The following is a 12,088-nucleotide window of genomic DNA, read 5'->3' as shown; positions in this document are numbered from 1 at the left end:
AATTAGAAGGATAAATATGTAAGATTAATTGAATTATAACGTCGATCGGTGATTATAAAGATTGTAGCTGATGATTTGTTATTGTTATTGCTAACTTAGGAAAATATCACTCTCTCTCGACCAACCAGAGAGATGGTCAAGTATCGGACATACAGAATTTGATACTTCGCGATGGTTGTTCAAAAACAACCACATCTCTCGCGAGCAATTCGACGCGGCGGTTGGACTACTACAAGCGGTAAGTTTAAACAAGTAATTTTGTATCAATTGTTTTGAGCTGTTGATAAATGTTTAATTTGGTTTGGGTTTATGTAGAGTCAAAGATCCAACATACATGCCTCTGGATGACGACGAGATAGAGGAGGATTAGATAGAAAAATGTTTTGTCAAAACTTACGTAAAGTCCCAATGTGGCACAATGTATATACAAATATTACTTTTATAATAAATTTCTAAATAGTTGATCTTCTACATTTTTAATTGTCAAGGTAAAGTAAATTCAATTTCAGTTCTTTGATATTTTTTATACTCTTCCAAAAAACAATTGATGTTTCAACCTCGTATCTTGTAATACACTATGCAATGACATATATAATGCATCTCTATTTCTGGATTTCTATGGCATAGGCGGCATATCTTGCTAGTTGTTGGTATCCCTCTAAATCTACCAGTCTCAATCTCAAGATGATGTGAATATGTTTGTATGTGACTACTGGTACACTGTAATCCATGAGATACATGTGTATCCACATAGCTAGGTCGAATCACAAACCCATCCCCTATGAGTTGGAGAAGTTGCTCTCTATAGAAAGCCATCTTCGTGCCCAACTCCTGTCTCAGCTCTATCCATGTCATCCTAGTATTGGATGTGGATCTATGAGATTGAAAGAGCTGGAGAACCTTTTTCTGCAAGAAATGAGTAATCATTAAGGCGTTGAGATGTTTGTCGACCACACAAGAGGCGGACTGGGCCGGGGCAATTGAGCTAGCTAGCAATTTGAGGAGTAGGCTAGAGGGAGAGGGTGCCATGGCTGAGTTTAGCAAGCAGGGGTTTCTCTCTCTCTCTCTCTCTCTCTCTCTCTCTCTCTCTCAAGAAAAGGGGGTTGTATTTTGTGTACATAAGAGTAAGAGATGCACAATGGCCTATGTCCCAGAGGAAGTATGAAAGTGAGCTAATAAGGTGTGAACTATATATACATCAAGGTGGAATATATGATGAATGTAAAAGGAACCACTATGGGAGTGCATAATGCCATGTGACATGGCCATGATCTTGACAGAAAAGAACTCATGATCTCGCCCATCAGTGAAGAAAGACGCATCGACGCTAGCCCGTTTTCCTCTCTCTCTCTCTCTCTCTCTCTCTCTCTCTCTCTCTCTCTCTTTGTGCCTCCCTCCCTCGTTCATAGGAGGGGTCACATACTGGTAGTTGTATAACATGGAAAGATGGAATGCTTATGAATAACAACTACATGTCCTAGGTATGAGTGACTACAATATAGTAATTGCATACGAACAACAATATTGCTTGTTCTATCTAGCAACATATCTAATTACTATATGGGAATTTCAAAGTGACTATGATTTTGCTACTTCTATTTGGTAAATATACAAAATTTCTATATAACAATTTATTGAGAATTAAGATTGCTACTTCCATCTAGCAATTAAGCTAAAATGAATCTTATTTGCTAGTTCAATTGGGCTCATACAAGGCTTGCTATTTGCATCTAGCAAATAAATCAAATGTGGGGAGGATTAATGTATGGTAAGTTGTCCAAAGCTCTATGTGTAGGAGTTGATGCTCTCTCTCTCTCTCTCTCTCTCTCTCTCTCTCTCTCTCTCTCTTCCCGTCAAAACAACTTAGCTGATGCTCTCTCTCTCTCTCCCCCCCCCTTCTCTCTCTCTTCATCGAAACAACCATTGTATTTAAGGTGGCTCAGGTAGTTGTATGTAGCCCCTGTGTAACTTCCCCCCCCCCCCCCCCCCCCCCCCCCCCCTTCGCCCTTATGTATATGATATGAGTATGAAATAATGAGGAGATACCCCTATTGTATACGCTTATGAACAAAATTTAAAAAAAAAACCCTTTACCGTACAAAAAAATGCAGTGAATCCCCCCGGAGTGACTCCACCCTCTTAGAAATGGTTTCTAAAGTTTCCAAAGTTTTTTCTTTCTTGTCCGTCAGGTAAATTGAATTAGAGTCTTTTGATGTAGACCATCAGTTATGGATTCTCCCCAACAAAGCCTTTTCAGCTCCTATACTATTAACTAAAACTTGGGGCTATCTTGCCAATCTACCGAATAAATCTACTATTGAAGATTGCAGACTCAAGATTCTAAAAGGTGGACAATTTTTGGATAAAGGGGAGCTCATCAAAGCCCCTTTTAACCTCAACTTTATTGATCATACTAAATGTGCTTCTAATGCTGGCCCTTACATCCGCACTAAAGGTAATATGGAGTTTGCCAAAAGCAACCTTGACTTCTACACATAATCAATTTGTAATGTCTTTTGACCTTACATAAATGTGTCTGCAAATTCCTTGACCCTAAAGCTTCCTGTGAATCTAGCATTATGTGGTTCAATCATGCTATTTGGTACATTCTCAATCATTTGGAGCAACTATTTCTAAAAAAACCTATAGACTTCCATTTGTCCTTAATTTGCTCTTTGCTTGCTGGGCAAGCCAAATCCCTAAGCTAAATCCCTTATAGTCGTGCAAATTGCTTTCAATGTCTTTAGATGCTTGATGCTAGACATTCTTAAGGAAGTAAAGTCTAATGAAAGAATACTATGAAGTCTCTTCTATTGAAAAAGTGTGCACAACTATATTGAGTGTGAGTTATGGTACATTTGTCCTATATTCGCTCCTGACAAGAAAGATTCAAGCAAATCACAATGTATATTAGTGTTAAGGTTTTTTATGCAACTAAAAATTATTTTTTGAAAATGTTGAAATTGAGATAAAAACAAGGAAATCCGAGCTACCGTTACGATAGCCCGCCATCCATTGGTCACGTTGCATTCTCTCTCTAGTGCTAAAAGGACCAAATTTGAGTCCAAACTTTCCCTAATGTTTATATCACAATGAGCTCCTTGATTGGTTTACCCCTAAATCTATCTTTTTTAAAGTGTTTTGAACTACTTTTTGGTGATCATAACATGTTTGATAACGTCTTGATTGGATGTACATATCATCAACCCATCAAGAATTTTGTTTACAACAATGAATTTTTGTGAGACAGCACTATTCCAGAATGCTTTTGTAAGGAGTATGATATCTTTTGTAAAGACTTTGGTAATCTCGGTAAACATGTGTGCACATGTGATCTTAAGATTACTAATAATCCTACAATGTAGAAAATTATTGGTAAGGGTTTGAACCACATTCCGATTTTTCCTAAAAACCCTTACCTTGCCATTTCAACTTTGCTTAGCTGTCTGACTGACATGGTCAACACTCTCCAATTGGAGATGACATTCCTACTAGACTTTACCAATCTAGTTAAGAGCGAGAGAGAAGATGAAAAGAGAGAGGTAAGGGGAGAAAACAAAGAGAGAGAGAGAGAGAGAGAGAGAGAGAGAGAGAGAGAGAGATAGATAAAAAAAGTAGAGAAAATATAAAATGAAATGTTATATTAAGATTTAAGGTTATGTTAGATTTAAAATTACATTTTAAGATTAGGTTAGATTAAGTTAGAGTACATTTAACTTATATTTGAAATTTATGCTAAATTTAAAATTAGGTTAGACTTAAGATTTATATTAGATTTAAGATTATGTTAAATTATATTTAGGTTTAAGTTTATGTTGAGTTTAAGATTAGGTTAGGTTTAGATTTACATTAGATTTAAAATTAGGGCAAGATTTCAGATTAGCTATGTTAGATTTAAGTTAGGTTACATTTAGGTTTAGGATTTAAGATTAAATTAGATTTAGATTTATGTGATTTAAGATTAAGATAATATTTAAAATTAGCTAGGTTAGATTTAAGAGATTATATTTAGGTTTATGTTGAGTTTAAGATTAGATTAGATCTAGATTTATGTTAGATTGAAGATTAGATTTAGGTTAAATTTTAGGGCATGTCAATGAAGGCTTTGCTCCAAGAGCAAACACTAGGTACACAACAAAATGTATATTCCCATCAGAATTTGACACCTATTAACTCACCCGCTAACCATGTTCAATTAGCTCAGAATCACCATATGTTCAATTAGATTTAAGATAAGATTTTGGATTTAGTTTTTATATTAAAGTCTACCTTCGAGATTATCGAAAAAAATAAGAGTTAGGCGACGAACGGTGATTCGTCTCTTCCTCTCTATGGATGCGACCTTAGGTTGGAAAGCTTTCAACTCCATGATACTCAGATTGGAGGCCAACTTGTAATGTGCTAAGTAACCCCTCGAACAAGGATCTGGTGTGAAGAGATGTTAAGATGCTATGAATCGCTATAGCTAGAGAAGAGGCAAAGGGGTTTTGTCCACTATATGCATTGTCATGTAGACGTGGGTGTGTAGATTTCTTGTACCCACAAATATAGGCATTGACCAATAACGACGAGATTATAACCCGGTGGTTCAGATCTCCATGCACCTCTACCGAGGTGTGCGAGGATCGAACATGACTAGAGAATGTGAGGTAGTTTACAGTGTGAACAAAGAGAGAGAGAGAGAGAGAGAGAGAGAGAGAAGAGAGAGAAGAGATGGAGGATGCCAATAGAAGATTAAATTTATGTCCAGGCTATAAGGTTTTTACATTCATTATGAGTAGTGATGAGGATGTGGAGCCGTCCAACCGAAACACCTATCTCTCAACAAGGATCTTATGTCCTTGTAATCAATGCAAGCATGCTGTGCGACGAACAAGACGCGATTCTTTGTAGCACACTCGTGAATTTGGCGAGTTTGATCCATCTACTATAGATCAAGTTGTTGCCAATTATAACTTGTCAGACTCTGGCACTGGCCAACATGCAACAATCTTGCAACCCAATAGATGTGTTCGCAAGCGCTTTGGTCAAGCAGCATACGTGAGGCCACAAGATGTAGCCTCTGATAGCTCGGAGGATGATCATGCATACCACATTCCCAATGAGGCAATGTTTGAGCCCAAGATCGATGAAATGATCGAGACGATCATGGATTCAAAAAGGCTTATCTATGATGATATGAAAAGTGAAGCCAATACGCCATTGTATGATGAAGCACGTATGTCTAGATTGAAGGCCCTCCTTGTTCTTCTCTGACATGCAGGCAAAGTTTGGATGGAGTGACACTAGCGTCACAACATTTTTTAGGTGATCTATTACAATTTGTTTACTTCAATAAAAAACTCTAGATGTATAATGATCTGATAGATTACTTACACAAGTGTACCGCATTTTTTTTGCTGTGTAGATTGCTCAAAGAGCACATACTGCCAGCTGATAATGTGATGCTAGATTCCAGAGAGGAAGCAAGAAAATCTTACAAAACTTGGGGATGGATTAAAATTCGATTCACGCTTGTCCTAACGACTGCATTCTTTTCAGAGGGGAATACATAGACATGGAAAAGTGTCTAAAATGTGATTTCGAGAGATATCGAGTAGATCTCCACGGACAAAAAATTCCACAAAAGGTTTTGCAACATTTTCCTCTGCTTCCTCGCATCAAGCAATTCTTCGAATGTAAGTCCATGGCCGCCCTAGCATCATGGCACGAAGAGAATAGATCTTCGGATGGTGTGTTACGGATTCCTGCAGATTGTGTAGCCTGGAAACATATAGACGATACATGGCCGGATTTTGCCAGGGAAGCTCGAAATTTGCGCATAGGCCTGGCTATGGATGGAGTAAATCCATTTGGTCAGAGATCAACATCTTACAGTGTATGGCCCGTTGTCATCGTCAACTACAACATTCCCCCGTGGTTGACTACCAAGAAGGGGCACCTGTTTCTAAGCTTGATTGTGCCGGGACGGTATAAAGTGAAGATTATGGATGTGTATCTTCGTCCACTATTGGAAGATCTACAATAGTTGTGGATTGGCATAGAAGTGGTGGATATGAGCCGACACATAGGTCGAAGAAATGCTTTGATCAGAGGCATTCTAATGTGGACCATGCATGACTATCCCGGACTAACAGAATGCAAAGTGATTTACACTCAAACTCAAACACTATAAATCTTGGTTTTTCTCAAGCTTATCTATTGTCATGTGTATACATGCAGGGCTTCAAACAAGCGGATACAGAGCATGTGTCACATGTGGACCTAGACTTAATGCACGCCGGGCGCCCTCACTGAAGAAGAAAATCTATGAAGGTCATCAAGCGTATCTTCCAGAGAATCATGAGTTACGTTACGGCTTTTTGGGAAGAGAGCCACCGAGGATGTCTGCACAAGCATGGTTAGAGCAGAAGGAGATGTGTGATGACGGTTTGCCCCCAGGGATGAAGAGACTCTCTCTATGGTACGAGTTACCATATTGGCCTAGACTCGTGATCTATCACTTGCTCGATCCAATGCACATATTCAAGAATGTGGGTAATCTGCTGTGGGACCATCTGATCGGCAAGAAAGATACTTTGGGAGCCAGGATTGACCTTAGAAATGTGGATTGTATGGAGGAATATTGGCCGTAGACAGCACTAGATGGATCGATTAAACTCCTTAAAGCGCCATGGATTTTGACAGGAGCCCAAGAACGCAAAGTAAAAGAGACCATTCAATTTGTGCGGATCCCCGTTGGTGTAATGAACTCGCTCCAAACATGTTTCACTAAAGAGGGGAAGCTTACTGGTTTGAAGTCACACGACTAGCATAAAATGTGTCAGGTATGTTTGAAGTGGAATATATCATAGTGGGAATTGTGTAACAAATTCGTGTGTGGACTTTAATATCATTTCTAGACGTGTTTTGCAGTTTATTTTACCGATGGCCATTGAGGGATGTTTGTCTCTTGACGTTCGTACCACAATCTACAAATTTGCGAAGTTGGTGCAATGGATCTCACAAAAGGAGATCAATGTAGACTCCGTACCATTTGCCAAAAGCTGTGGAGGTTGTGTGCATGTTTGAGAAACACTTTCCTACTACCATGCTAACCATTCAGGTGCATCTTCTTGTTCACATAGTTGATGAGGTGGAAATAGCTGGCACAGTATATTCTAGATGGATGTTCTTTTTAGAACGTTTTATGAAAATGCTCGCAAGATATGTGCGTCAGAAGGAACGTCCCGAGGGTAGCATGGCAGAAGGTTGGATGGTATCAAAGTCTCTAATTTACATTGGAGAGTGGCTAGATGGATTTGATAAAGCCCGAGACACGCTATGGCGAACCATAGATGATGAGCGCATAGCTGGGATTGTCATGTTCAATCTTGGTGTTTGTCATGTTCAATCTTGGTGTTGAGAAGAAGATGACGAAAGATCTAGAGGCTAAAATCAACCGATTTTGCATGCTTCACAATTCAGTGATGCAAAAGTGGATTTCACAATATGAGGATGCAAAGCAAGAGTGACAAAGGGCATGAATCGAGTGGAGACAGGGGAGACGACCATCGATGCATTATTCGGCGGGTGTACAGAGCCTATCAACATTCATGAGCTTAATATGGTTGCACAACCAATTGAAAAGCGCACAACAGTGCGGTGAAGAAGTGACTGAGGAGGAGTGGGAGTACTCTCGGGGTTGCGCGACCAAGGTAAGTTTGCAATGTACGACTAGAAACTTTCTAGATGTTTGAACGACCACCCATAATCTTTGTTGGTTATAGTATAAGTCATACACATCAGCATGGTGTAAAGGTCAACATTTTAGGGTGGAACAGATCAACAAAAAGCGTTTTGCACAAGATTGTGGAATCATGGCAAAATTTGAACAGTCTAGTTGACAACGGTCCTCTGATGCAGATCTTGTGGTGGCGGAACTCACTTACTTCGGCATGCTACAAGAGATTTTGAGGATCTACTATAGAGGATGTTTTGTCGACTTGTTCGACATGTAATGGTTCAAGGTAAACATGGAGGGTCGCAGCGCTACTATGCGCAGAGGAGAGTCTGGTTTCCTTGAGGAGGATTCAACTAAAAAATGGACCGACCTAAGAGACACTTTCGTACTACCCGAGCATTCTCAACAAGTAAGTCTGTAAATATTTAACATCCAATTTTAGAAATGTGCTTGGAAGCTCTCATGTAAGTTATGTGGCTCTAGCAGGTGATATTTCATCCTACAAAGTCTGCATCAAATTAGTGGTACGTCATAGAGGTAGCCCCTCGTAGTGCACAGACGTATGAGGGCTACCATGTGCCAATCACAGCAGCATCAATGGAGGAGATCGGAGAAGATGCTTAGTCAGAAGCCGTCGAGGTGGTGCCAAACGAGCATCAAGCTGCTACTCTCTATGGGGTGCATGAAGAGGATCTACAAAATGAAACGGAGGACATCTGCCTAAACGGAGAGCTCTATATAGACATAGGAATTTATGCTGAGCTATACGAGGATGAGAGAGAGACCTCTTAAAGCCATAAACATTGTATTTGAACAAATTTTCTCCGTTTTATAATATATATTATATTCATGTGGCTTTTTGTCCATTCTTGTCTGTATGCTATACTTGAGAAATTTAGATTGTGTTTAATCGTCATTGCTTCCACTCTAGGTATGCTCCTTCCCCTCCTCCCTCTTATGTCTCCTTGCTGGGGCGAGCACTACTGCTACCATGATCACTCATATTGATGGAGTCCGAGAATGTGCAACTACCCAAGAATATAGAAACGTGCATATACAAAATAGATCAGACATACCACTCTCTCTCTCTCTCTCTCTCTCTCTCTCTCTCTCTCTCTCTCGTGATAGATAAAGATCTATCGCAAGTAATCAAGAAAACAATGGCAAATAGAAAAGAAATTTAATTTATGACCAGAGTGTCTTGTCACAGCTACATATAAAAGGCATGTTGTCCTCTCTCTCTCTCTCTCTCTCTCTCTCTCTCTCTCTCTCTACACAGGAATCCCTCTCCCTATTATCTATAGTGTAGATTATAACTTGTCCATGTTTTCTTCTCCATTCAATATTAAGATTAAATGTTCGTGTGTTTAATGCAGGTACGGATGATGATGAGTTTCTTTCTTCTTTGTCACCTCAGTAGAGGAGGTGGTACGAGGAGCGTCATCGCTCTGGAGCGCCATCATGTCGTTCCACTCCTTCAACATCTCCCTCTGTTTTGGAGCATTCAGCGTGCTCCGAAGCTTTGGTGTTGATGAGACGATCTTCACACTTGTCTAGGCACCGACGCTCTAGTGGTGGGCGTGGCGGTTGCTGTGGGGATGCCGCCATTGATGCCTCGACACCGCCTGGTGTTCGGTGAGGCTCCTTACCTTCCCCTTCTTTGTCCGTCCACACACCAGCAATGGCATCGCCATCTATGCCAGGTCTTGCGTGGCTACTGGTTGTTCTTGGCTACACACCACTAGCTACTCCTCCGAGAGTCACCCCAATCGACACTCCTCGCTTTGGGGCCCAAACTCTAGTGGAGACACCTGACGTCCGTACCCCCATCGAGACGCCGCTAGAGGCCCCTGTCGAGACACCCAGGTTCACGCGTCACAAGCGAGAGGGCTTGCCGTTCTCGATCGACATCAGCGGCGACATAATCTTGGATGATGAAGGCAAGAAGGTGATCTCATGCATGCGCGGTTTTTTCTCTTAGGTGTTTAGATACTACATACTAAACACCTGGAGTGAAGTGCCAAATGAATTAAAAGACATATTCATCAGCATGCTGCATGACAAGTTTCTCGTGTCAAGTCGGGATGAGCGCTTCAATGAAGACCCGATGAAGGTTTGAATGCGCAAATACTACAAGCACAAGCGTTTTGAAGTACAAAAAGCAATAAAGCATGGGTGGAACAGACCAGATTGGCTGGCCAAAGAAGATTGGATGAATGCGAAGCGAGCAGCATGTGAGAATCCTGACAAGTGGAAGCGATGAAAGGAGGCAGCCAAAGCGAGAGTAGAGGCAGGGAGCTTGCACCACTTGGGGAGCGGCGGATGGGCATCATTTGAGGCCGATTTTGTAAATACTTTTGCATTGCTCTTTGGGTTTGGTAGTTATGTCTATTTGTACTTTTAAATTCTAACATAATGGATTCTTTGTATGTTTTGAACAGTGGTCGATGTGACAGGACGTGGCTTAAATGCCCTGATGGACATTATGAGTTTCGCGGCGGCATGGTTAGTAGTTTACTTTACTCTTTTACATTTGTTGTATTTTAATGATAAGCTAAGAAAATAGATTGTTTTGTAATTATATGTTTATACTTATAGAAAGTCTTATTGTTTTTTTGTGCAGAATCCGATAGATACGTTGCTTAGATGCGATGAGTCGTCTGATTAGACGATGTCAGTCTAGCCATAGCCAAATAGCATTAGTTTCCTTTTGTCATAGCATGTGTAATGAGATGACATGTATACGTCTTTTTGTAACTATTGGAAAACCATGTATTTTCTCAATAATGAAAATTGTGTTGTAACTATTACATTCGCAAAGCTTAACAATCAAGTGATTTACTTTTGTCAATTTACTTTGTCCAATAACCTTTGTCAGTTTTGTATCTTTATTCTGCAAACAATAGTATGCATGATGGAGTTAATTGTTATATTGTCTTGTGGGTAACGACTTTGGGTCTATACCTTGCACTTTCTTTCAAAGGTGAATCTGGGCTTATCTTGGATTACTCTATTCTGGAAACATTCAATATGGTTGATGGGTGGCAGGGCATTCAATGGCAGAATGCCCTGCCACCCAAAATTTTTACTCTTGGGCGTCTCTATAAGCGTCTCTATATAAGGTTCTGCTATGTCGCTATAAGCGTCGCTATAGAAGGACTGTAACCGTCACTATATGCATCGCTATATAGCATTGAGGATAGTGATGCATATAGCGATGATTATAGCGACGGTTATAGCAATGCTCCCGTAGCGACGCTGTGTGACAGTCTTAGCGATGCCGGGGAGTATAAAAGCCCAATGTATTTCTGTCGCTAAAAGCGTCAAAAGTGCACACAACCTCTTGTAGTGTGCATAGAAAAGGAAGAGATTTATTATTTCAAAAGCAAGCCTAGCTCTTGAGAGACTAGTCAGACGAGAAGAAGAAAAAGAATAGAAGGAAGCCACTATGAACGACAAAATAAGAAGAAAGGAAACTTCTCCCTTGTTGTGGAAGTAATCCCAAGAGGGGGAGCAAGGATACACTTTTACCAATATAATAGGGGAGACACAATGTAGTCACTATGGGATGCACCCCCAAACAGTTCTAGTTCCGTACTCCTTGGCATAATATCAAATTATTAGTGGATCCTTATCTTCGCCTAGCAGTCATCGGCTAATCGATTCAATAGCGCTGAGGGCTGTCCAAGATCCAAGACACAATGTTGACAACCACCAGAGCAACAACCTCGCATCGAGAACGCCTCATCATAAGGCTTACTATAAGCGGCTTACTGCTCATTGAAAGATGCCATCAGGATGTCATCACGCATACGGCCATGAAAATTAGAGCTCGAGTACACCGTTGACATGAGCTCTTAGCTACACGTTACCGTTTACAGAGCAGTGGTAGAGGGATCATATGCATACCTACTCCCAACTACACCCACTAACTAAAGGCGCACAACCCGCGGCCATAGAAGCAATAAATTTATTTTTAGTTTTTACAGCTAAGCTCTTCAACCACAACCTCTCTCTCTCTTGATTTTTTTATTGCCAACCACAACTTGTCTCTCTTTCTCTCAGTACTGCAGCCACCAAACGCCACACAAAATATCACTTTCTCAACCATTTGCATGTGACGCGGTCTTCCAGACCACTACAATGTAAGGCCAGCTAGGGGATAGGTTGAAGGGTGGACCAAACTTCTACATGAGCTTGTGTGCATATTGTGCTACCCACCCCCACAATATCACAGATGATCTGCTGGCCGAAACTCGAGTAAGGAGGGTTCCTTCACCAAATGCCAAAACCCGCCCAGTATTGTCTTGCCCAATTTGATCATATCCTGCACTCAAAGCATTCTAGGAGGCCATAATGCAGGAA

This window comes from Adiantum capillus-veneris, chromosome 21 (genome assembly GCF_014529385.1).
Source record: "Adiantum capillus-veneris isolate H3 chromosome 21, ASM1452938v2, whole genome shotgun sequence".
NCBI lineage: Eukaryota > Viridiplantae > Streptophyta > Polypodiopsida > Polypodiales > Pteridaceae > Adiantum > Adiantum capillus-veneris.
This window is presented reverse-complemented; position numbering follows the sequence as displayed.